Source organism: Equus caballus, chromosome 15, assembly GCF_041296265.1.
Source record: "Equus caballus isolate H_3958 breed thoroughbred chromosome 15, TB-T2T, whole genome shotgun sequence".
Lineage (NCBI taxonomy): Eukaryota > Metazoa > Chordata > Mammalia > Perissodactyla > Equidae > Equus > Equus caballus.
Genome location: NC_091698.1, coordinates 47,536,417 through 47,560,487, shown reverse-complemented (window position 1 = coordinate 47,560,487; position 24,071 = coordinate 47,536,417). Strand labels below are relative to the sequence as shown.

Sequence of the window (24,071 nt, the reverse complement as noted above, 5' to 3'; positions counted from 1 at the left end):
AATGTACTTACACAATCCAAGATGGTATAGCATACCACCCACCTAGGCTATGTAGTATAATCTTATGGGACCACCGTCGTATATGAGGTCCACCCTGGATGAAAACATTATTATGTGGTGAATGACGGCAAATGTTAATCAACTAAGTTCAACACACTACAAGAAACTGAAAATGAATGAATGTGTTCAATGTTTTTGGAACAGGAGACCAGAAACCTTGGGTCCACATTTATGTCCTGAGTTAGATCTTAGTTAGACCTGAGTTAGACCTTGAAGGAAGACATTACTCAATCAACAAAATTTGGGCTGTTGAATCCAAATAGCTACTGGTGCTGTACTGGGCCTTTCTTGTTGGTGCTGCAGTGAAGGGCCCCTCATCCTGGTTTTCAGGTGAGGAAATTGAGGTTCTAGGAAACGGGGTCACTTGATCAGTGCCACAGAGCTGTTGAAGAGCAGGGCATGGGTTTGAACCCATCTGGGTCCAGAGCCTGTCCTCTCTTTTCACTTCACCATGCTTTCCTCCCCTCCTCCAAATGAAGGTGAGCAGGTGTAAGCGGCCTGGTGGGAAGGTGGAGAAGGAGGTCGGCAAATGGCCAAAGCCCAAGGCCAAGGCTCCATATTCCTGGAAGAAGCCCCAAGGATTCAGCCGGCAACTTAAAGGACAATTCAAGTTCCTGTTTCTGGCATGGGGACACCAAAGGATGTAATTCACAATCCCTGCTCTCAAAAGGCCCACAATGGAGCGGGAGCAGGAGGTGGCTCAGAGAGAGATCATTATAATACTCGGGGGGGACAGTGCTCTGATAGAGTTCATGAACCACGGGGTTCCAGGCAAGTCCCAACCTCGAGGCTCCAGCGCTGAGCTTTAACTTGCTTGTCATATACCTCTGCCACCACCCACAAAACCATGTGGACTTCATGCCTCCAACGAAGGGGAAAGAAAGGGGGATTCAGGAAGGCCTGGTGATGCAGAGACAAAGCTAACCTAGCAGGATGACTGGGCTCAGGCTTCAAATACTCAGTCCCTTCAGTGAAAAGGTCAGCCAAACTTGCATACTATGTGGATAAAAGCTCATCAAAAAGCCTGTCTAATTGAACTGACACGGGCCCTGATTCACTGTTCCACACCTCAGGCTGTCCTTGAATTCAGTCACAGATACTTTTAAGGGGTCATCTTGTCTACCTTTTGCCTTCAGGCAAGACTGTACCTAAAACCAATGAAGCCATGTTTTGAAAAGTTTCACCTTGGTCAAGTTCAAACATAAAACAGTTGATTCTGCTTTTTGGCCTAATCTGAGAGCATCTGTCCTTCAATAGGAAAGCGAATGGAACCCACTGAATCATGTGGCAGGACTACCCTCTCCCCACTCCCCACCTCCAGCCGGGAAGTCCAGGAAACAGCTACTGATGATGTGTCCTTCTCTGCCTAATAGAATAAAGTATATCCTAGGCCACAGAGGTGGAAATAAATGCTCTTTTAGCACATTAAGGTCAAAGTTATTTTGCTGGATTTTTTTAAATTGGTTTTGTTGGTTTTTTTTTTTTTCTCACTAATTGGGCATCAGATAAAATTATAAGAACAGCTTGCATCTAGGACTGGAGAGGGATCTGACACCATCTCTCCCCTCTCCAGACTGAGGAAGCTGTAAAAATTCACAAGTCCAATGAGACTTGGGACTTTCTGAGTTGCAAGGGAAGGAGGAGGGTGAGTAGGTTCAGGAAGAGGGAATGGTGGGAACTGCAGGAAATATGTTAAAGTGTGAGAAGGCGTAACTGCTCACATGAGGAACTCTGCTGGCCTCTGGAACATGCATGTGGAGACATCCCAAGAGCCTGAGAAGTGAGGTGCAGGCTGTCATAGGGTGTCAGGAATAAGATGGAAAAAATAGGAGGCACGTTTGAATTTCCACTCCTCCATGATCCTCCCAATGATCCTGTATGGTTTGGATTTTATTATGAAGATATTAAGAACGATTTCACCTTCTCTATGTACCCGTTTGTGTGTTTGCATATCCATGTGTCAGAGACAATGTCATGTGCTCACCAAACCCACTTCCTCTTCTTCCTGGGCACCCAGTTTCCCAGCGCCCCTCCATCTGGATAGGGCCATATGGAATGTAAGTCAATGGAATATAAGCAGAAGTGATGTCTGTCACCTGAAGCCGAGGCAATTAAGAGCAGGATGCCTTCCCCCGACTCTTTCTCCTTCCTCGCCTCCCTGCTGGATGCAGAAGATCCAGTGGAAACTCTGGGACCCTTGGGGATGATGCAGGCCCCAAATGAAAGGAGTCCGGCTGCCACTGAAGGCAGCCCAGTGAGCATCCGATTGGAGATTCTGAGGTTGTTACAGCAGGTACCCTACCCTGAAAACATATTCACACCTTTTCTTTAGCTTGGGGCAGTTTTATTAACTCTGTGCTTATTGCTTCCATTTCACTTATTCTACTGTCTCCTTCAGGATCACCAATTATCCATAGGTTTAATCTCTGTTCTCTAAATTTTTTCATTTTTCCCCTCATTAGTTTTATCATTGACACTTTCCTTGCATTCTGACACTTTGTCATTGTTCTTTCCAACTTCACTGATTTTAACTCAGCAAAATTAATGTGGATTTTAATTCTAATATTGAACACTTTATTTTTTGCATACTTTCCTTACCTTATCTTCATTTTCACTTCAGACCTTTTCTCCTTGGTCTATTCTCTCCTACAACCACCTTCTTCTTTTTTTAGAAGCCATCTCTTTCTGAACTATATTAAGGATACCTGATTGTTTTCTGACATTTTTCTTCTGGCTCCTATAGCAGATTATTATAAGAGGTAAGTCCTTCTTTTAAGATTTCCAGATCATTTATCTTTCTCTGAAGTGTCTTTTCTCAAGGCACTTCTGTTTTCCTTTGTTCTCAAATAAGGTGAAATCAAGTCCCCTAAGATACAACCTACAGAAAAAATAGCTTCTAACAAAAGGTGATCAGGAAACCACATGTTTTCTGGAAATCAAATGTGGTGCACACACAATGAATGGTGACTTTTAATACCTCCAGGCAATTTCTGCACTAAACTGACCATAGCAATTACCTTAATAGTCAGTCCACTTAAGATCAGAGAGATAAAAGGACAATTATCAAGGAAACCAGCTCCATCCCACATCCCAGGTTATAAAATTGGTACTCCGTTTATAGAAAACTTAATAAAGTTCAATCAAACTCATTTCTAGGTGGCAGGGTGATTGATCTATTAACACCAGACTCGAAGAAGTGAATACTCAGGTGAATCCACAAATCTTAAAATCTGACCCTCCACCTCATAACTTCATGAGATTCCATAAAACTATCCATAAAATTTAGGAAGGATGGAACAAAACATAAACATTATGGTAACAATTTGAGGGCTATCAGATACTGGAGACTCAGTTAGCTTTGCTTCCAAGACATCTCCTGCTTGAACAAATGACATGGGAGGCTAGTCATACAGGCGAGCACAAGGAAGACCTTTGATGGCAGAGAGATACAAGCCCAGGAATTGATTTGATAGTGAGGGGTAAAAATAAAGTCAACATTGGCATTACTGTATTTCTTCAAATCTAAGACATCATTGACAGACACATCATTATTTTAAATATTACTAATAAAGGAAAACCACTGCAAATTATAATTGTAAGTCATCATTAATTGGAGGACACATCCCAATTTCAGAGATATTGACATGAAGGGAAAAATGTGTTCCTTAGAAATGATGAAGTATAGGAACCCAACTTAGAAATTAGTGTCACCAACTTTGGGACTACCCTTCACATGGGGGGGCAGCAGGTCATCCACTGGGTCAGGAAGCCAAGGGAAGAGACAGGAGAAATGGGCATGGAGCTTTAGGAGAGCCCTGTGACACACTGACTCGGGGTTTATTGGCAGACAAGGTTTGTTGGCTTCAGTCCTGCTTTTGCCAGGTACCGTGTCCTGAGATCTACGACAGCAAGGCAGATGGATGTGCCAGGCTCCCACACAGGTTTCACTCAGTGCACATCTGTGTTCTGCTCAGGAGGCATCTTCCTCCTCTGTGAAAAGGAGATAATGTCAGAAGACAAGACCAGACTGGGATGAGAAGGCCAAAGCTTAAAAGACAACAAGATGAAATGAAAATGGAGATGGATCCACTACCTGGATTTCTGATTTGCTGAACCGATGAAAACTGCCATGGCTGGAAGTGTTCTCCAGAGGGACTAGCATACGGTAGGTGCTCAACCAGTGCTGGTTCCCATCCCCTATATCCTCCCTCCAAGAACGTTCCTAGATCTGCCATTCGGATCTGCTCTGCATTTCCCCAATGTTTGAAGCAGAGAGAGAGAGGCAAGCAGAGAGAAAATTAAGAACTACTTCAGGGGTTGGAGGGTGGTAAACAAGTCAGTAGGAGTCCAAAGCTATCTCACTCCATTAAGAGTCCAGGGAGCTGGCTCCACCATACAGCATCATGGCTAAGAATCCAGGCTCTGAAGAACATTAAGGGCCCAGGATCAATTCCCAGCTCTGCATCTTTCTGTCTGTGTGACCTCGGGCAAGTTACTTAATTTCTCTGAACCTCAGTTTCTTCATCTGTACAATGGAGAGAGGAACAGTACCTCCTCAGAGGATTATTTGAGATAATATATGCAGGCACAGGCTTTGCACAAAGCCTAATAACTACTATGGGCTCTAAGAGCTCAATAAATGTTTGGTGCTACTATTAAATCATTCTTCATGTGGTCTATTGACATTGTAACAACTGAATTTTTAAAATCATAGTCTGGATTCCATCTTGCCAGCAAGCATACAGCTGGGCTGACTGCACCATAAAATATTCTCAAGGGAATGTCAATGAAGCTGTGAAGTTGAGCTTAATAAAATTAGGCAGGTTATGTTGGCTGCTGAATTTCTGTCCGACAGACACAGGTAGATTTTTGACTGATACACAGTGTTAAACGGTGGGCTCCACTTGTCCATCTGAGCAGGTAATCTAGAGCTTCCAGTGCTGGTAACAATGCGGCTTGCATCACTGATGAGAATGCCTGGACTGGGTTGCAGGTTTTTCCAGCTAATTCCCTGACTGCCTTGACCCAGCCATTTATTATAGGCACATCTGACATGCTCGCGCCTTAGGAAGGGCTTCTGGCCCTTCTTAGCAGTCAAGCTCGAAACTCAAGAGAAAGGGGTGAGATTGTCAGTCTGGGAAAAATACAGGAGGCAAAGGATTGCAAACCAGGGCAGAAAATCATGAAGGATATAAAGAGGGTGAGTGCAGGGGGAGATCCCACTTGTCACCACTCAAAACAAGGGCATTTAAAGCAAATTAAATGAGGTTTCACATAGTGGTGAGTAAACAAATGGACTGTGTTAGCCAAGGCATGATATGGAATGAAAGTGGATGAAGCCATGCTAAATATCCATCTAAAGACCTTCGATAATAAACACTCACAAGACGTTCAGCCATGCCAAGCCGTCTCATGGAAAAGTGTACCTATACAGCGTTAAATGAAAAAGGATTTGGGGTGGAATAAATAATAGCTAGGGGCCTCCCCACCTCCCAACCTCCATGCGCTGTGGGGTGGGGGCGGGACAGCTGCCTGCGCTCCATCTCGCCCTTCTTTGTGCCCAGCATCCCTGGGAAGTGTGACAAAGGGCCTGGATGCCATCTCTCTCCTCCACCTTTTCAACCCACCATAATTTCAGAAGCATTATTACATATGGTGAAGAGCACAGGTTCTGGTGAAGACTACCTGTATGTATCCCAGGTTCAGCTCTCCTGGCTGTGAGACCATAGGCGAGTTACTGAACTACCCCACACCTCAATTATGGTAGCAACCCGAAAGGGTTGTTGCAATCAAACGGATTCATCCATGTAAAATACACAGGACAGTGTCTGTCATAGAAGAGGCATTCAATAATGCTGTATTATTTGGCAGTTTTCAACAGTATGGGTAGATCAAAATCCCAAGCTGCTGGAGCAGCTGAGGAGGGTGAACATTGGCAAGCAGCTCAGAAGCAAGCTGCCTGGGAATGTTCCAAAGGGCTCTATAGTGGCTTGAACAGTTGCCCCTCAAAAAATATGTCCATGTCCTAACTCCCAGAACCTGAGTGTGACCTTAGTTGGAAAATGGATCTTGACCAATGTAATTAAGTTAAGAATCTCAAGATAACTCATCCTAGATTATCCAGCTGGGCCCTAAATCCCATCACAAGTGTCCTTATAAGACACAGACACAGAAGAGATGGCCATGTGAAGACAGATGCAGAGACTAGAGTGGTGCAGCCACAAGTCAAGGAACCCCAGGAGCCAACAGAAGCTGGAAGAGGTAGGCGAGGACTCTCCCTTAGAGCCTTGGAGGGAGCGCAGCCCTGGTGACGCCTTGATTTTGCCTTCTGGACTCCAGAACTATCTCGAGGTTTCTCCAACCTTAATGTGCATACAAATCACCTGAGGATCTGGCTAACCTGCAGGTTCTAATTCAGCAGGTCTGGGGTGAGGCCTGATATTCTGCTTTTCTCAAAAGCTCCCTGGTGCTGCCAATGCTGCTGGTCACAGACCACACCTTGAGTAGCAAGGGTTTAAGAGCATATTGTCATCAGCAGCACTATGACAACAAAGGAGATCCCTGGAACAAAGGGACAGAAGTTATAGATCCAATCAGCCACTACACTGGACCGCTGTGACAGTGGAGGAGCCCAGCTTTCAGCTGTGGGATAAAGAGTAGATGCGAGTCATTGACCTCTGGTGGTACATCTTCCTGAGCTCTGTCGATGCTTCTGAACTGAACAGCAGCTCCCTGGGGCAAGGCTAATGGGTTCTGACTGCTCCAGTTAATCCAGTTTATCACTCTCTAACAGGGTCAACCAAGCAGTGGTCTCATCCTTTTGGATGAAAGAAAGAAAAAATATTTTCTCATCCCTGGCTTATGAAGGGCCCAAAACAATTCCTGGGAGAATGGAAACTTTGAGACAGAATCCCAATTTCTTAATTTCAGTTAACTTGATGGAGACATTTATACCAGTACTTTTGCTCACATGTTTTTATAGAGTGAAGAACATTTGGTCCAAAAAGGAAACCAGAATGAGCCTTTAGTGAAGCCTGGGCTCTTACTTGACTGGGGGTATTGAGAAGCTCAGGTTAGTTGACAAGAGAAGAGAGGCCACGGGCATATATGCCTCAGGATGAGGGTGGGAGTGAGGTAGCTTTACCCACTAAAAGAGCCTAGGTTTAAAAACCAAAATAAGCTGATCCACTAAGTCCAATGTAGGAATGGGCAGAAGAAGATACAGATGTCCCTTGGCCTGAATTCTCACTACATTCATTTTCCCACCGATCTTTTTCTCCAGAGCCCCTCCTCCAATGCATTCTGCACACATGGTTATATCTCTAAAATGCTTCATAAAAGCCATCCATGACTGCTTGTTTTCTGTAGTCAAGATGGTCACAGGCTTTATATCATGTACCAACTCCAGTGGATTGGTGGCTCTGCCTTAGGAGAACTTGAGTCCTCCCCTGCATTCAGTCAGAAAGGATGTGAGGACGAATTTCCAGTGTCTGCCATGGGCTCAGGGAAGGAGGAGTGGCCATTTCTTTCTGGACAATAGGATAAAGTCATCTTAGCTTTCAAGCTCAAGCTAGCACCAAGGCGTCATCTCCTACTCTTCCTCTATATGAAACACCCACCCCAGACAAGCAGAAAGAACCACCCTGTCCATCCCATGCCAGCTGCCAGCTCCACACATGTCCCTGCCTCTGTGGCTTGGTTCAGACCAGACCTCCCGTCTTCTCCTGGTCAAGTTCTTTTCATTCTCTAACGCCTAATTCTCTCCCTCTTCTCGGCTCCAGTACCTCATTTATCACCAAACTGGCATCTTTTCCTGCTATTACTCACCTCTGTATATGAGTCAGGACAAAAGTGATTAATGTCTGAGTGTTCCTAGCTTTTCCCCTCTCACAGGCCTCTCTCCTCCCAGAACTCCAAGGAGAGCCTGCCTCACCTTATTGGTTCTTCTGGGCTTCACAATGCAGGATTGACAGGGAAGGGAGACAGGGAGGGACCAAGAAGATGGGACCTTCAAGGAAGTTGGTGGTTTTTTAAGGCCTTATGTTGAGAGAAGAGCACCAATGTGAGGTGAGGGCAGCAGGTGGCAGAGAAAAGAGGATTTGTAGGAAGCATTGCTATGGTCTACATACTCCTCATTTCAGTCAAGAAATGCAAGACTTCAAGTTATTACGAAGGACTTCAGGTTACTTAAGTCCGTCCTTCAGGCCACAGCTGTGACCTCAGCCTGGACTCGTGGGATGTGGCCATGTAAGTGTCCCTTTTACTCCTCGAGTGCTCTCCTCCTGGCATGGCTTGAGGGGCCATTTCCTGCACCTGTCTGCCAGGGCCTGGAGCAGATCCCAGTGTGGTAGAGTTGGGAAGTCCCTGAAAGCACACCCAGCCCCCTCACTTTACAGATAAAGAGCCTGAAGCCCAGAGAAGGGGGTCTGTGGGCACCTCAAATTCCACTGCGGCTGAAATGCCTGCATGAGCAGTTTGTCCTGAGCTGATGGCAGAGTGTGACTAGCACCACTTCCCCTTCTTCCGGAGGAGAATACATTAGGTTGGCGGATATCCAACCAATCCAGTTTGACAGGTATTGACTGAAGACACTCTATGAAAAAGTGCTTTGTGTGACAATACCTTAAACATTCCAGAAAAGCCTGCTATGGACACTGCCCTGTTGTGAACTATTTTATGATGGGAAGCATCCTTTTGCACAGACAGTAACCATCCCTGGTCATGGATGAGGCCCTTCGACCTCTGCCTTGGGTTCAGCTCTCCACCCACAGGTGTGACCCCTCCCCCATCTCCTGTTTCTCACCCTCTCCCCCGTCTTGTGCCTTCCCCTCCTCCCCTCACCCATAAACACCTTATCTGAAGACTTGTTTCCTCTTCCCCCTATAGAGGCAAGTCCAGTGCAGAAAAAAGTAGGTGCACCTTGGGAATGTTTATTTCTGATGGTGGGAGTAGGGGAGTCTCATTAAAGACCACTCTGATCTTATTGGCCTGGTTTCCCCACTGGCAAACCCACAAGGCCATTGAAGTTCTAGCCCTCATTGAATGTGAGTTATAGGGGACTTCAAAGGCAGCCTGTCCAGGGCTGCCTAAGCATTCCTCAGCTTTCCTTGCTGACCCCTGCAGGCTCCATGTCAGTTGGCTTCCTGCTGGTTTGGGCACAATAGGAGGCACTGACCCAAGATGGGGAGAGACGCCAGGGCATTTCCTCCCTCACTCTCTGCCTCAAGTGGCATCTCCTCCTCCATGGCCCCAGCTCCCGCCTGAGAAGCCCACCATATTCCAGCTTCCGCAGAGTGACTCTGGCCCCTGGGCTGGGACAACTCCACTTTCTCACCTTCTACTTCTAGACTCAAGACTTATGACTGGGGCTAATCTTTGGGCTACCTCCCCAAGCCCTGTGTAAATGTCCTGCATTAAATTCCCTCTATTGAGATACTTGAAGAAGTTCATATTTCCCTTGTTAGCCCCTAACTGATACACAGCCCAATCTTCCCCTCCGCCTTCATTAAACTTATGAGGAAACGGAGGCCGAGAGAGTGTGATTTGTCCAAAGAAGGACACAGTGACACTTAGTTGTCAGGGACTGGACTGGGTTTCCTGCCTCTGTCCTCCTCATCTCTGCAGAACATGGCAGGGAATGCTCGCTTTTCACTTTTAAGGCAAAAGAGTTGAGAGTCATTGGGATCGACAAGTTTGAGACACGTGACTTCTCTAGAACAGCCCCAGTCATAGAAACCACAGCCCTTTCCTGTTCCAAACACACCCTCTGGATGTGAGGAACAATTTAAACCTTTACTATGGGGATGAAGGCACATCAGAGTGGCCCAGGCTGTGACCATAGCCAGGTCACCACCTGCTTCCGTGCCTCAGTTTCCACATCTAAGGAAACAAAAGTGACCCACAATTACCATTTCCAGAAGCGTTTAAATATTTCTCTTAATATATGCAGCAAAATTCAACTCCTCAAATTTTTGGACCAGATGGTTTCTCAACTCTGCAAAGTAGGTTTAATTTAACAGTTATTTAAATATGCCATATATTTTAAATACACAGTGCTTCTGCTAATTAACACTTCATAATTTCTCGAGAATCCCACGGGCAATTGTTACCATTTGTAACTGGTGAAAGATAGTATCAAGAAAATGAATTCTATTTCATTCCCAAATTGAAGCCCTGGGATAGTATACGTGAAATATCTCGTCTCTTGCACCCCGTGCAGATGGAGTGGTGGGAGAAGATGAGTGTGACTCCCCTGAGCCCCCTGGGGTTGCATAATGGGGACATGTGAGCATAGCACCTTCTTGGGCACCTTGAACATTAATGTTCTTCAAAAGGGCTGATGGGCCAAGATTAGCTACACAGATGTGTCTAAGTTAAACAGTGACCTAACAAGAAGACATGGACATACGTGCACACACATATGTGTACACACGGCCCTTGTAAGAAAACAGCAGTCAGTAGAGCAAAATGACCCCCACATGTGTGAGCCTGCAGCAAGGCAAACTAAGCCACAGGTGCAGAATGGGGGCTAGGGGCGCCCTGCCTCCAAATCTCACCGGGCTGCCTAAACATCCTCAGCCCGCTCCTCTGTGCCTGAAGTTCGATCATTGAGAGGTTTATTTGGCTAAATAGGTCTCCTGTTTTTAAAGGCCAGCACTCCTGGGAGAGTTGATCAGATATTTGCTAATCTTCCCTACATCGGTGTGACCTAATGAGACAGCTTTCCTCCTGGAGTTTCAGACATCAGGAGCTCATAGGTCAGGGAACCCGAAGAGAACATGGAACCCTTAGGGAGACGCACCGGGAGGATGCAGGCTGAAGGTTTGCTTGGCCAAGCTTCTGCCTAGGACCCCCTGCCTGGCCGGGCTCCCACCATGCACACCCTCTACAGCCTCAAGATGCTGCCTCTTTGAGGAGAGAGGAAGAGACATGAGCAAAAGGCTGACGCTGAGGCAGGGGACAGAAATAACAGGAAAGACTGAGTGCCATTGGGGAAAAGCTCATTGTGTAGAACCTTCTTTCTCAAAATTGTAAAAATAACAAAGAAATAGACCAGAAGTTCTAAGAGGGAAGGGCCTTGTCTGATTTTGCTCATCACTGTGTCCCTGGCACCTAGAATACTGCCTGAAAGAGAGGAGGTGCTTGCTGGGAATTGGCTAAATGAAGAAGATGGTACAGACCAAAGTGCAATGAGATGACCCTCAAGGCCCTTCTAAGAGCATCATTTCTGAGGGCCCACTGACCATTCGTGGCTGCACAACCTCTTGCTGGAGGTATGGACGGGCTCTGGGGAAAAGGACGATCCCTCTGCCGACCCCTACAGAGATGTATACTGAACTCTGCTGGCTTTCTGCCGTTCCCCTGGGTCACCACCTTCATTAGGCAGCATCTGCCAAATGGCCAGCCCACATGTCACATCTTCCCTGCTGACGCCCGCAGCAGGAGGGAGATGCTGCACCAACCAACCTTAAGTTTCCCTTACCCAAACCTGTTGCTCAACAGGCAGCAGGCTCTGCACCAGAAGACACTGAAGGAAATTCTTTGGGGGTATTTTGCATCCTTCATTTTGGGGCACCACAGGCAAAGTGAAACTGCCGATCTTCTATTAGACCCAATGCCCCAAGGTGATGTTCATGGCCGTAGTTTCAACTTTCCCCTCCCCTCTCATTGGGTTCAGAGGAGTAAGTGGCACAGGCAGCAGGTGAGAACCTAGCCATGATTCTGTAGTAAGGTAGGACAAAGTTAGCGTTTTGTAACCAAACCATGAAGCAGTACAAAAATATATAGTATGAGGCCTATGGATCTTTACAGTTTGCAAAACCATTTTGTAACCAATCCAAAACAGCAGTGGATGTAGCCAGTGACACTCCTCCCTAAAGCCCATCTAAAAATCCAGATCCACGCAGAAGCACCTTGCTCGATGCTAGGTGCACAGTAAGTCCTCAATACATTTCTGTCCGAATGAGAAACATTAGAATGCAATGTGTGTCTGGACCAATCGAGATCATGTATGTATGAAACAGAAAGCTTTCCCAATCCCTGGATACACTTGAACCGTACGCCATACCATCGAGAACCCAGGGCACTAAGCAGGCATTCATTCCTGGGGCTGTGTCGTGGGGAAAGAGCACTGGACAGACTCCAGAGACCAGAGGAATGGTCCTGGATCTCCAACTAACTCGCTCTGTGATCTAGAGCAAGTCACTGAGCCCCTATGGGCTTCTGTTTCACCATCCATGAAAAAAAGTGCAGGACGAGGCAGCCTCTGAGGTCCCTTCCAGTTCTCAGGTGCTCCTTCACTGAGAGTCTGTGCTTTGCACAGCTCCAATGGTGTCTCAGCTTGGTCCCTGGGGGTGAAGGGCTGAGGGGAGAAACAGCCCCTGGGCTCACCTGCTCCCAGCCATGGTCAGATGGCCCACAGGAATGTGGGTGGTGGGGACGGAGAGGAGGATCCTGCGCCATCTAGAGTCAGAGTGGCAAGGGCACCAGGGGCAGGGAGGCAGCCTCTAAACAAAGAACTCAGCCCAGGAAGCCTCCTCTAAGCGGAGCCCGGGACCCCGCTGTTTGTCTGGAGGAGTCGGTGTCTTTCCTTTAGGAAGATGAAGGAAACAAAGGAACTTATGGAAGGCTTTAGAATGCCACAGCCTGTCCCCTGGTTACTGGGGGAGAGGGACATGCAGGCGCTAAATTCGAGCCACAGTGCTGCAAACTTCACAAGAGGAAGGAGTCGCTGAAACATCCCATGGAAAAGGAACCAGGTTCTGGCTCCGTCTGTTCATCCGTCTGTCTGGATCCGCCTTCCCCTGCTAATTAATTCCCATCTCATCACAGTCACTCTTGGCACCTAAGTCCCGCTCACAATTTCCCATCTATATTGCCTCACATTCAAGAATTCCCTGCACTGACATAGACACACAAAAATAAGACATGATTGAATAAATTAGCTGCTTTCATAAGCTCAGGGTCTAAGGGCCATCTTTATTAGATCTGCCATAGGCTATACAATTGTGCAGAATCTTTTCCATGAGTTTTTCTGGCAGCAGATGTGGTGGGAGACCCGAAATCACTGCTGGCACGTCTTCTCCCCTGTGATCCCTCGGCTGCTTTTTAAGGAGTCTTTAATAATGCATGGGAAGGGAGGGGCGGTGCATGAATTAAACACCACGCAGCTACCAAGACGTGCTGCCTTGAAATCAGGCCTGGTGGGCAAAGCAAATGGACCAGCTTTCAGCCTGAGTGAAACTTCCGGTTTGCATCAAGAATGAGGGTTTGGATCCCAAAGCTTTTTCTCAGGATGCCATCTGACAAGTGCAGGTTTGAGCCAACATCAGCTTGTCAAGCGCCAATTTTCAATTCCTCCCAGCAGCCTGGCCACACAAATCATTGCTAGCTGAAGAAGGAAGAAATGCTTTTCCTTTAGCCTTCAAGAGCGCTAGGGGTGAGTACATATTTGACTGACATCTTAAAACATGTTATCAAAAGTTGTTGCAGGTATGGTAGGATGCATCAAGGATCAGAGGCAACGCAGTGGAAAGGAAGGGAAGGCTCTATATCTGGATTCCCAACGTGCAGATTACATAACTGATGTCAATGTGCCACCTGGGAAGTTTTTAATATTGTTAATAACACAGAATTGGCAAGTGCTCAGAAGTGGGTTGCTGCCCTGATAAAGAAAGGATCGCCTTTCTTGTCCCCAAGTCCCAGCGCTTTCCACAGACACACAAAGCCCATCCCCAGGAGCAGAGGAGCAGACTGCATCTCTGTTGTCAAGGAAACCAGTCTGTTCTTAGCTCTAGAATTAGAAAACCTGGGCCTTGTCTCAGCGGTGCCTTCTGCCCACTTCTCCTGACAGGGCTGCCATCTCCTCCCCACTGGGGACACTGAAGACCCTTTCACAAAATCGCTAGCATTGGTCAGTGGAGTGGGGGCTCCATCGACAGCCCAAATCAACCAGCGGGTGGGTGCACAGGCCACACCAACAAATCCATAGAAAAAAATGAGTTTATCCACACAGAAAGGGAGAGGACAATTGACAAGGGCCTGGGACAAGTGCCAAATGAGTGACCCGTGTTACCAGGAATGGCTTAGGGAAGTAAGGTTGACCACCAAGCCGGCCCAACACTTTTCCCTCCAAAACATCCACCCCCACAGTCCTCCACACGGGAGACTCAGCCCGCTGGCATCCGATGGTTCAAACCTGGTGCTCTACCTGAGGCAGGGAGGGGGGCCCAGGGAAGCCTTCTGGGGTAAAGGGCCTGGGTTCAATGCTCCTGGGTGGGTGGGGGCATTTGGAGAGTTCAGGGTAGGACACGGGTCTCGGAGGAGGGGAGAGGAGAGCCTTGTTATTGCTACCACCATGAAGGGGTAGTCCAAGATGGAAAGGAAAAAGGGAAGGAGAGAGTGGACCAGCTGCTGGCAGGAGAGGGGAGAGGACAACCGGCATCTTCAGGGATCTTCTCTGTGAAAACCAAGCACGGGGAATAAATTTGAGAGGCCCTGAGGTGACACCTGCTGAGGACAATCTTGCCCCCAAAACACCCCATGTGCTTGATCCTCTGAATAACCTGAGCCAACGTTGTGTCAGCACCTCTTTCAGAGTGAGCACCCTCTGCCTGGCCTTGTGCCTACTTGGATACACGTTTCATCTGTCCTTTAAACCAAGACTCTGAGGGATCCATTTCTGCCTCCTCCCTCCGTCCTCCACAGCCCTGAGAGAACAGCTAGCACATCCTAGGACTGTCGAGGGTCTGCCAAGCTTTCACAAATGAAGGAATGCTTATTCTAGACCCTGTGAAATCACCTACAGAAAGTGTTCAGAATTTTGAAGTGATTACGAGAAAGAATTTGAAGATTTCTGTCTCTAGACTTCAAAGAGTATTAGCTGGATTTTTACTTCTAGTGGTGCTTTACCTGACTGTCCCAATTATTGTGATTGCTTTATTGTTATTAATAATAATAACAGGGGCCAGCCCGGTGGCATAGTGGTTAGGTTTGCTTGCTGCATTTCAGCAGCTCAGGTTCACGGGTTCAGATCACAGGCACAGATCACGGGCATATACCCACACACTGCTCATCAGCCATGCTGTGGCAGCATCCCTCATACAAAATAGAGCAAGACTGGCCACAGATACAAAATAGAGAAAGATTGGCCACAGATGTTAACTCTGTGAGGGCAAATCTTCCTCAGGAAAAAATAATAATAATAATAATAATGATGATGGTGATGATTCTTGTCAGCACAGGGAAGCTACAGTGAGACACTTGAACAGAGACATGGGGGAATTAAGAGTGACCTCTGAATTAAACCCTAAGAGTATCCACCATGCTTTGGGACAGAGATCTACATAATGATTAACTGAAAGAGAAAATGACTTCTTGGCCAGTAGGACTAGACTTTAATCTGACAGTGTAATGGCACGACGAAAGGCCATCACACATGTGAGTCAGTCCTGGAGGGATGTCACAGTGCTGGGGACACGGTTCATGCAACATGAAGTTTAAAATATCCCAAGTCCTTTGCTTGAATTTCTCAAACACTGTGAAGAACAGAGAGTCTCCAGCAGTGCTTTTTAGATCCCCCTTTTCCTCTCTGATTCGTTGCGCTCACCTACACAGCTGCCACATGCCTTTTCCTCAGGCTCCACCCTCCCCACCCCTGGAAACTCCTCCTCTGCCCCAGCCAGCTCCACCTTGTTCCTACTTCCCTATTCCCCGTTTCCTCTCACTCTGTGCTTGACAGCCTCAGCTTTATTATGCAAATTTATAACCTCATTCAATTTGTCCTTCCTTGACCCCACCTGCCCACCTCTCCTCCCAAGCCTGTCTCTGGTCCCCCACTTTCCATCCCAGAAGCCAGAAGAGCAGGCGTGATTGGCAGCCACCCTCTTCCCCGCTTCAGGAGCATACAACATGGCAAGGAGGAAGCTGTGTACACAAAACCAGAGTCTTCTTCAACCGCCAGGGGAGCAGAAAGGCTGAGGACAGTCAGATAGATGGTAAGGACTTTTGTCCCAACACCTAAAGAAAGACCATGTCAGGAGGAAGGAGAGTTGGACAGAAACGGAGGCATAAACAAGACTGTCTCAGGGGCAGCAGGTGGATTAGAGCTGGATTAAAGGGTGGGCCAGTCGGACAGACGCCTGGAGCCCTAATCATCAAGCAGCATTACAATGCCATCAGCACAAGTTAACTCAAGCTTATGTAGAAATACAGTGCGAGTTAGCCAGATTTTCATAGAAACAGCACCAGTTAACTCAAGTTTCTGTACACCACTCCTCACATTATGGTGACATTTAAACTGGTTCTGTTCCCATTGAGTAGACAGAAAACTTATGACAGCTCCCTGAGTGTGCTGACCTACAATTTTTAAGTATTTTTGCAAAATACCCCTCCAGGTTTCATGGTATAAGCATGACAGTCCCCTGGCATCTGTCACCATATTCAGATGAAATTTCCAAAACAAATAAGACATGATAGAGCGCTATGTACAGATAAGTTATTTAGCTGATTATATAGCTTCTAGAATCTTTCATATGCCTTTCAAGAAGCTGCCTAGTTCAGAAAATCATGTTAATGCTTTCTTTATTTTGGACATGAAGAGAATCCATTTCTCTCTATTCTCGCTTTTTAAAAAAAGAAAGAAAGACTGAATGGATACTTAAATAATATCAGCTTGGAGGAAGGCAGAATCATTAGTCCACCCAGAATGCTCATGAAAGCACAATTCCTGAGAGAGGGAGACCCACCCTGATATAAAAGGGATACTTCAGGCTTGACACTGTTTTGAAACATTTAATTCATCCAGATTTCCCTGTTCTGATTCTATCTCCCTAAGAATTCTTCTGATTGTGATTCAGCTTCTCACATCCATGTGAGGCCCAAAGAGAGCAAATTCTGGCGAAAATCCACAAATTAACTCTAATCTTCACTACTACTCTTTCGAGTGGGAATTATTCTCCCCATTTTACAGAAAAGAAAACGAAGGCCCAGAGGGCTTAAATTGCTCAGGAAAACACAACTAACAAGTGGCAGGGTTGAATGCTGGAACTGGGTTCATCTGATTCCCAAGTCCAGTGTACTGTAAGGCCTCCAATTGTTTCTATAGTTTGTTTATTTTTTTTAATTAAACAATACTTGAGAGACTTATTTATAAATGAAAACAAAAATCCAATAAGGGATGACCAGAGTTTTTTAAATGATTACAAATATTATAAGAAATTCCAGTTTAGGATGGTGTCTGGTTAGTGATCCATAACTCACCCTCCCCCAACTTTTCACTGTAAACCAATATCAACTTATACACAAAATCAGATCGTAACTCATAAGCACTCCAGAAATGAAGACTGACAATTAGACTAGATAGAGTCAGAACGATGGATGAACACATACTCATCACAAGACCAGTGAAAGGACAGGCACAAACAGTGACTGATACAGGCACTTGTCTTTGTCGCTTGGAGGAGAGAAAGCTCCACAGCCAGAAGGTGAGGCCTTATTCCTTCCCCATTGTCTCCTTCCTGCCTCAGAGTCTGTACCCTCCAGAAAATTTAGCAACCTTCTCACTATGATGTGGAAGCTGCACCTTGAGTGGTCAGAGCTATTTTACACACATATCACCCCTGTGAGCATCTCTCACACACATCTGTACCAGGATTGCAATGTCAGTCATGCAACGTGGCCAGGGACCGACATGGATTACAACGCTGTGTTGCAGGCAGAGATCTGAAGAAACAAATAAGAAGTGGCTGTGACAGGATGGGTGTGAGAGTCAGAAAAAAATCCACCTGTGGCCACTTACAAAAAGATATATATATAATGAGGTCATACAATCTGATTAAAAATAACTAGCTGGACAAATATGTACCAGGAAAAAGTAAATGTAAACAAACTATGGGTTGTAATATTTATATCAAAGACAATAAAATTCAAGATAAAAACCTCTAGATGACACAAAGTCTTTTTTTAAATTTTTTTGCTGAGAAAGATTGTCCCTGAGCTAACACCTGTGTCAATCTTCCCCTATTTTATATGTGGGACACCGCCACAGCATGGCTTGATGGGCAGTGTATAGGTCTGCACCCTGGATCTGAACCTGGGATCCCTGGGCTGCCAACTTAACAACTATGTCACTGGGCCAGCCCCTACAAAGATTCTTTTTATTTTTGAAAAGTGTAATTCCCATAATGAAAATATATTGAACTGTTATGCATCAAATAGCATAGTATTGTACGGAATATATAAAGCAAAAACTATTGAGAATTGATGAGAAAATAACAGGATCCCAATAATAACAGATGAAATTAATATGCTTCTCAGTCCATGACAAATTAAAGAGGCTAAAATAAGGATGGAGGAAATAAAAAACCTGAATAGGTTGATTAATTAGCCTTAAAGGTATCCCTCGCTGTCCACATTTGCACATTACAAACTCGGAAAACTAATAGATTTTGACAAGATGTACACTAACGTTATACATTAACATTACAGAAAGCAATTTCACTGCATGTGTCTAGAGCAGGACAAAATGCCAGATAAAACAAACACTCCAGCAAAGCATTTCTTCATTCTAGGAGAAGCACTATTTATCCTGAGAGAGAGAGTGGGGGTTTTGTTTTGGTTTGGTTTTTGATGGGCTCCTTAAAATGCGAAAAGTGAGTTCCTGTCTCCCTTGCTGTGAAATAATAAGAAATATATATCCCAGTCTCCACCTCTAGATCCTAACACAGAACTCCTAAAAGACTTGTAATTTCCTAAGTGATAAGGGCGATAGAAGCATCTTACACAGAGCTCTTAAATGCCTTGGAATTTCCTTGGTTATAGGAACATCTTTTGTTCTAATGAGGTGACTGTTGGTGGGCTCCTAGATGGCTCCTCGGTGGGGGCTGGTCACCAGGAAGACCAAACCACGATTAGAAGCTTGGAATTTTCAGCTCCACCTCCCCATTCTCTGCAGGAGGTGGAGGAGATGCTGGAAATTGAGTTAATAATCAATCATGCCTATGCAAGGAAGCCGCCATAAAAATCCCTAAAGTATCAGGTTTGGAGAGCTTGCAGGTTGGTGAATGCATCCATGTGCTGGGAGGATGGTACCCCCCAACTCCACTGGGACAGAAGCTCCTGCGCTTGAGACCCTTCTGGACCTCACTCTATGTACCTCTTCACCTGGTTGGTCATCTGTATCCTGTATCATGTCTGTTATTCTATAATAAACCACTGGATGTAAGTAAATGCTTCCTTGAGTTTTGTGAGCTGTTCTAGCAAATTATTGAACCCAAGGAGCGGGTTGTGGGAGCCACCGATTCATAGCCAGTCAGTCAGAAGTATGCAGAGGGTTAGACTTGCAGTTGGTATCTGAAGTGGGGGCAGTCTTGTGGGACTGAGCCCTAACTTGTAGGATCTGACACTAAGTTCAGGTAGACAGCGTCAGAATTGAATTGAATTATAGGACATCCAGCTGGTGTTGGAGAATTGGTCAATGTGGGAAAAAACCCACACATTTGGTGTCAGAAGTGTTTTCCGTTTACTCGCCAACCCTCCCTAGCCTTGATGTGGAAGAAGATGGTGAAACAAAGGGCTAAGTTGCCCTGCAGAGGAAGTAACAAGAAAATCAGAAGTGGTGCACCAACAGCGAGTGGGGAAGGATGGGAGGTGCAACGACAGGCAGGGGCCCTGGGACAAGAACACAGCGAAGAACAGAGGCCTATAGAAAGAAACAGCCAGGGAGAAATTCTCCGTAATGGAGAATGGCCAATAAATTTCGAGAATCATTGATGTCTGACTTTGAATTTAAAAGTTGTTTCCGGCCCTACATATAAATAGCTTCTGTATGCCTAATCCTTTGATTAAAAGTCTGACATGTAGAAGAGCCTTGTGTTAGTGGTGCTTTGGGAGAAGAAAGGAGAAAGGACAGTGTTTAGTGAGGGCAAATGTATTAACAAAGAGGGCAGCTCCTCTGGGAGGCAAGCTCTCAAGTATGATGGACGCTATTGTTCACCAGTATCTGCCTCCTCTCTACTTTCGAGTATAGGAAAGAATGATAATTTCCCACTCTCTTCCAGTTTGGCATTGCCATGTGTCTTTTTGTGGTCAATGAAATATGAACAGGAGTTCATCTGGAAAGAAGCAGTTTAGAACCCTTCCCCCTGCTGCAGCCACCAGCAATTTTCAGATGGTGGCAACTCCATCAGCCTAAGTCTCTGAGTAAGGAAGACATGGGACAGGTCCCCCCCAAAACTCAACAGACATGCAGCAGAAGCAAGAGAGAATCTCTGCTGTGCTCAGCCACTGAGATCATGAGGCAGCTTGATACCGCAGTGTAGTTGGCCTGCGTGACTAATAGCATGAGGAAGGTCAGGGTCAGAAGCACCAATAACACAGAGTATGATGGACCAAGAAATGCATGCCCTTCCACCCGAAAAATCTTGGGGAATCTGTGGAAGGCGTGAGCCTTCCCACGGTTTGTAGAACAGGGGCTTGAGTGACACTTTGATTCGTATTGAAAGAAAAGGTAAGTTGCATATTAAAAACAGAATGGAGGTCTTAGAGATATTTGAATTACACATTAACGGAACGTTTATAAAAATTTATTGCAAGTTAGGACACAAAGGAACTTTCAGTAAATCCTTAAAATTGACAAAGACATATTCTATGACCACAAAACATTAAAACCAAGTAATAAATTTTAAAAACAAAAACCTGCCACCTAGAAATCTTAAAACTCTCCCCTAAATATTGTTTGTTCAGAAAGGAAATCTAACTTGTAATTGCATGTTATTTAGAAAATGACAAGGAAGGCACAACATATTGATAATTAGGGGCTGCAGCCAGAGCCACATTTAGAAACAGACTTATAGCCTTTACTACTTTTATTAACAGGAATGAAGATAAAATATCTAAGCATTCAACTTGAAAAGTTAGAAAAACAGAATAAATCTAAGGAAAGAGAAAAGAAATTAATTAAAATAACACAAATTTGGGCCAGCCCCGTGGCCGAGTGGTTAAGTTCGCGTGCTCTGCTTCAGCGGCCCAGGGTTTCGCCGGTTTGTATCCTGGGCACAGACATGGCACTGCTTATCAGCCCATGTTGAGGTGGTGTCCCACATGCCACAACTAGAAGGACCCACAACTAAAATATACAACTATATCCTGGGGGGATCTGGGGAGAAAAAAGCAGAAAAAAAAAAAAAGGTTGGCAACAGTTGTTAGCTCAAGTGCCAATCTTTAAAAATAATAATAATAATAATAAAATTAGTAGAAGAAAATTGATTAATTAATCCCAGAGCTGGTTATAAATAAATAGACACATTTACGCAAAGCAGTAAAGGAGAGAAGCAGCAAATAAATAAAATTGGAAATGAGATTGGGAATATATCAGCATATATACGGAAAACAAAAATCTATGAGGGCTGGAGGAAGCAAGAAATAGGGCAGGAAGAGGCCACCTGCAAGCAAAGCCAGCCCAGCCCATGGCGCTGGGGAAGGATGTGAGACGTTTGGGAAATGGCTGCTTGTTTGCCTTGGATATCAGCAATTATTCTAGCAACTTCTAGGGAGAGTCATATTTTCAACAATCCCCATGCTTAATGAGCCCAAGCATAATTCTCCACACAGAGAACAATGCAACCCTGGCTTTACAGTTGTTGGGGAGGACAGGAACAGCTCCATTTCCATGACCGGTTCATCTCGCATCACACTGCCTTGGATCAGGAGGGTCGCCTTACACTAGGATTGGCCTACAAAGTGCCATTAGTTCTTGGAGAGGTGAGAGGGAGCCACAGGCCACGGGGAGAACAACATGCCCCCAAGATGCGGTACAACAGTTAAGTGCTAAACCTTCGTGGGTGGTGACGATCTAGGCCCTACTTTTCCTTTCAGGGCTAAGTCAAGCTCCTCCTCCGACTTGAGCCCTTACTTAAAATCTAGCTGGTAAGAGTGAGCCCTAATGCAAACTATGGACTTTAGGTGATAATGATGTGTCAATGTAGGTTTGTCAATTGTACCACTCTGGTAGGGGATATTGATAATGGGGTAGGCTATGCATGTGTGGGGGCAGGGGGTATATGGGAAAACTCTGTACTTTCTGCTCAATTTTGCTGTGAACCAAAAAATGCTCTAAAAAAATAAATTCTATTAAAACAGTCTAACTGGTAACCATCATTCGCAGGTCTAACTTGGCAATCACTATTTATTGCTCTCCTCTGGCATTTCCTGGATCTCTCTCTCTTTTCTCTCCTTTCTCTCTCCCCCTTCCTCTCTCACTTCAGACCAGTCCTAACCACCCTGGAGTCAGGAAGCCAGGATCACAATCCCATTCCCTCCACCACACACCCCATCCAGCTGTGGACTCACAGGCAAATCAATTAATCAATTTTGACATCTCTCTAATCAGCAATAAAATGAGGATGTTGGTCTCGATTAGAAGTTTTCACACTGTGTTCTGAGAACCCTGGAGGTTCTAAAGAAACGCATCAGGCATTCTACAAGCATTTGATTCCATCTGTTCTAACAATCTGAAAGACTATAAAAAGCCATGTCCTTAATATTTCTAATTTAAATATGTCTGAGACTACCAGTACCTTGTGCTATTTCTTCTTTTCTATGACTTCTTTTCCTTCTGCAGATTTGAGAACTGCCTAAGACACTGTCCTTGGATAGGAAAGTTCTATTTCTGAGCTGGTAATTTTTTGGAGAGTAAAGCCTGTTCATTCTGCTCACGTGAAAATGTACCATCAAGTACATCACCGGAGAATACTAGCACTGGGCCCCATGAAACACCACAGGCAGCTCAGCGACATCTGGGGCCAGCTCTTGACATGGCAAAACTAAGTTCTCAGAGTCTTATCTAACTTTCAATATTTCTACATATTGTTTCTTTTAGGTGAAGTGAAATAATTACCCTTAAAAAGAGAAATGGACTGCTGGTGGAAGAGAGGCAATTTTAAAAGAAAATATGATGATGCCTGTGGCCAAAGTCATCAAGTTCAAGGTGAAACATCAAGTCAGACTCAGCTGGTACCTACTGATCCTTCAACTCTTGCTGGCTACAGGACAACAGTGAGTGAAACAAGAGGAAGGCCACAAAAACTCAGACAAGAAAATACAGTCGCTATTATCTGTCCATGGGCTCACCTTTTAGGTCAATACAATCCACTCAAGTCCTTGATATGCTTTGTAGAGAGAAATCTGACAAAACAGCTCTAGGGTCCCCACCATAGAACATGTACCTAGTGAACCTAAAAATGAGGTTCTTGGCCACATTCACTGTAAAACAAACATCTTAATGTTACTTTTTTAAAAGTTATATAATATTTGAGTTTGACAATGCATATTTAACATTGCCCAAGAGGGAAAAACACATGCTCCCTGGAAAAAAGTTATTAAATCTTACACTATGGACCTTGTTATACATGTGTGAAATGAAACGCCTGCTTCAAAAATACCAGTACTGCTGTCAGATAGCACAGTCCCCCCAAAATGTCAAGACTGTATTTCATGAATTCGTTAAGTAGGTCAAAATTGTTACTGCAAAGTCACATCTTATGATGGGTTAGGTTCCAAAGTCCATCAGTAAGGCCAAAATTGGCTATACTCAAAATTATCCTTGAACATCTCCATGGCCATGAAGAAGACAGTGTGGTTTTGTATGTATTGCCCTACATCATAACGTGCAGTGCAGGTATAGAGTATGTGCATTATAATGTGTGACTCATAAAAGGATATGTGCAAAATATAATCTGGTCGAATTTTTGCTCTCTTTCTCTAGGAGTTGGGTCACCGTGAGATAAACGTGAGCATAAGGCACCTCCACTCTACAGGAAATGTTCAGCGTTTCACTCTCACAGAGGCAGCATCTTACGCTTCTCTTTCTGCTGCCTCTTTACATTACAATCACCCAGGGAATTTGTAAGGGAGAACACCTGCTTCAAAACACTTAACAGTGATAGAAGGAAAAAAATATTTTTTCTTCTCAATAAGTGGGTAAATCTCAAATAAGTTTGTAAAATTCTCAAAGA

The 24,071-nt window shown here is 45.1% G+C and overlaps 1 protein-coding gene across 4 annotated transcripts in view; it reads right to left on the bottom strand.

Annotated features, from left to right (window-relative positions):
* ADD2 (adducin 2) overlaps nt 1-24,071 on the bottom strand; it is a 103,197-nt gene that overhangs the window by 55,040 nt on the left and 24,086 nt on the right. The window lies entirely within an intron of this gene.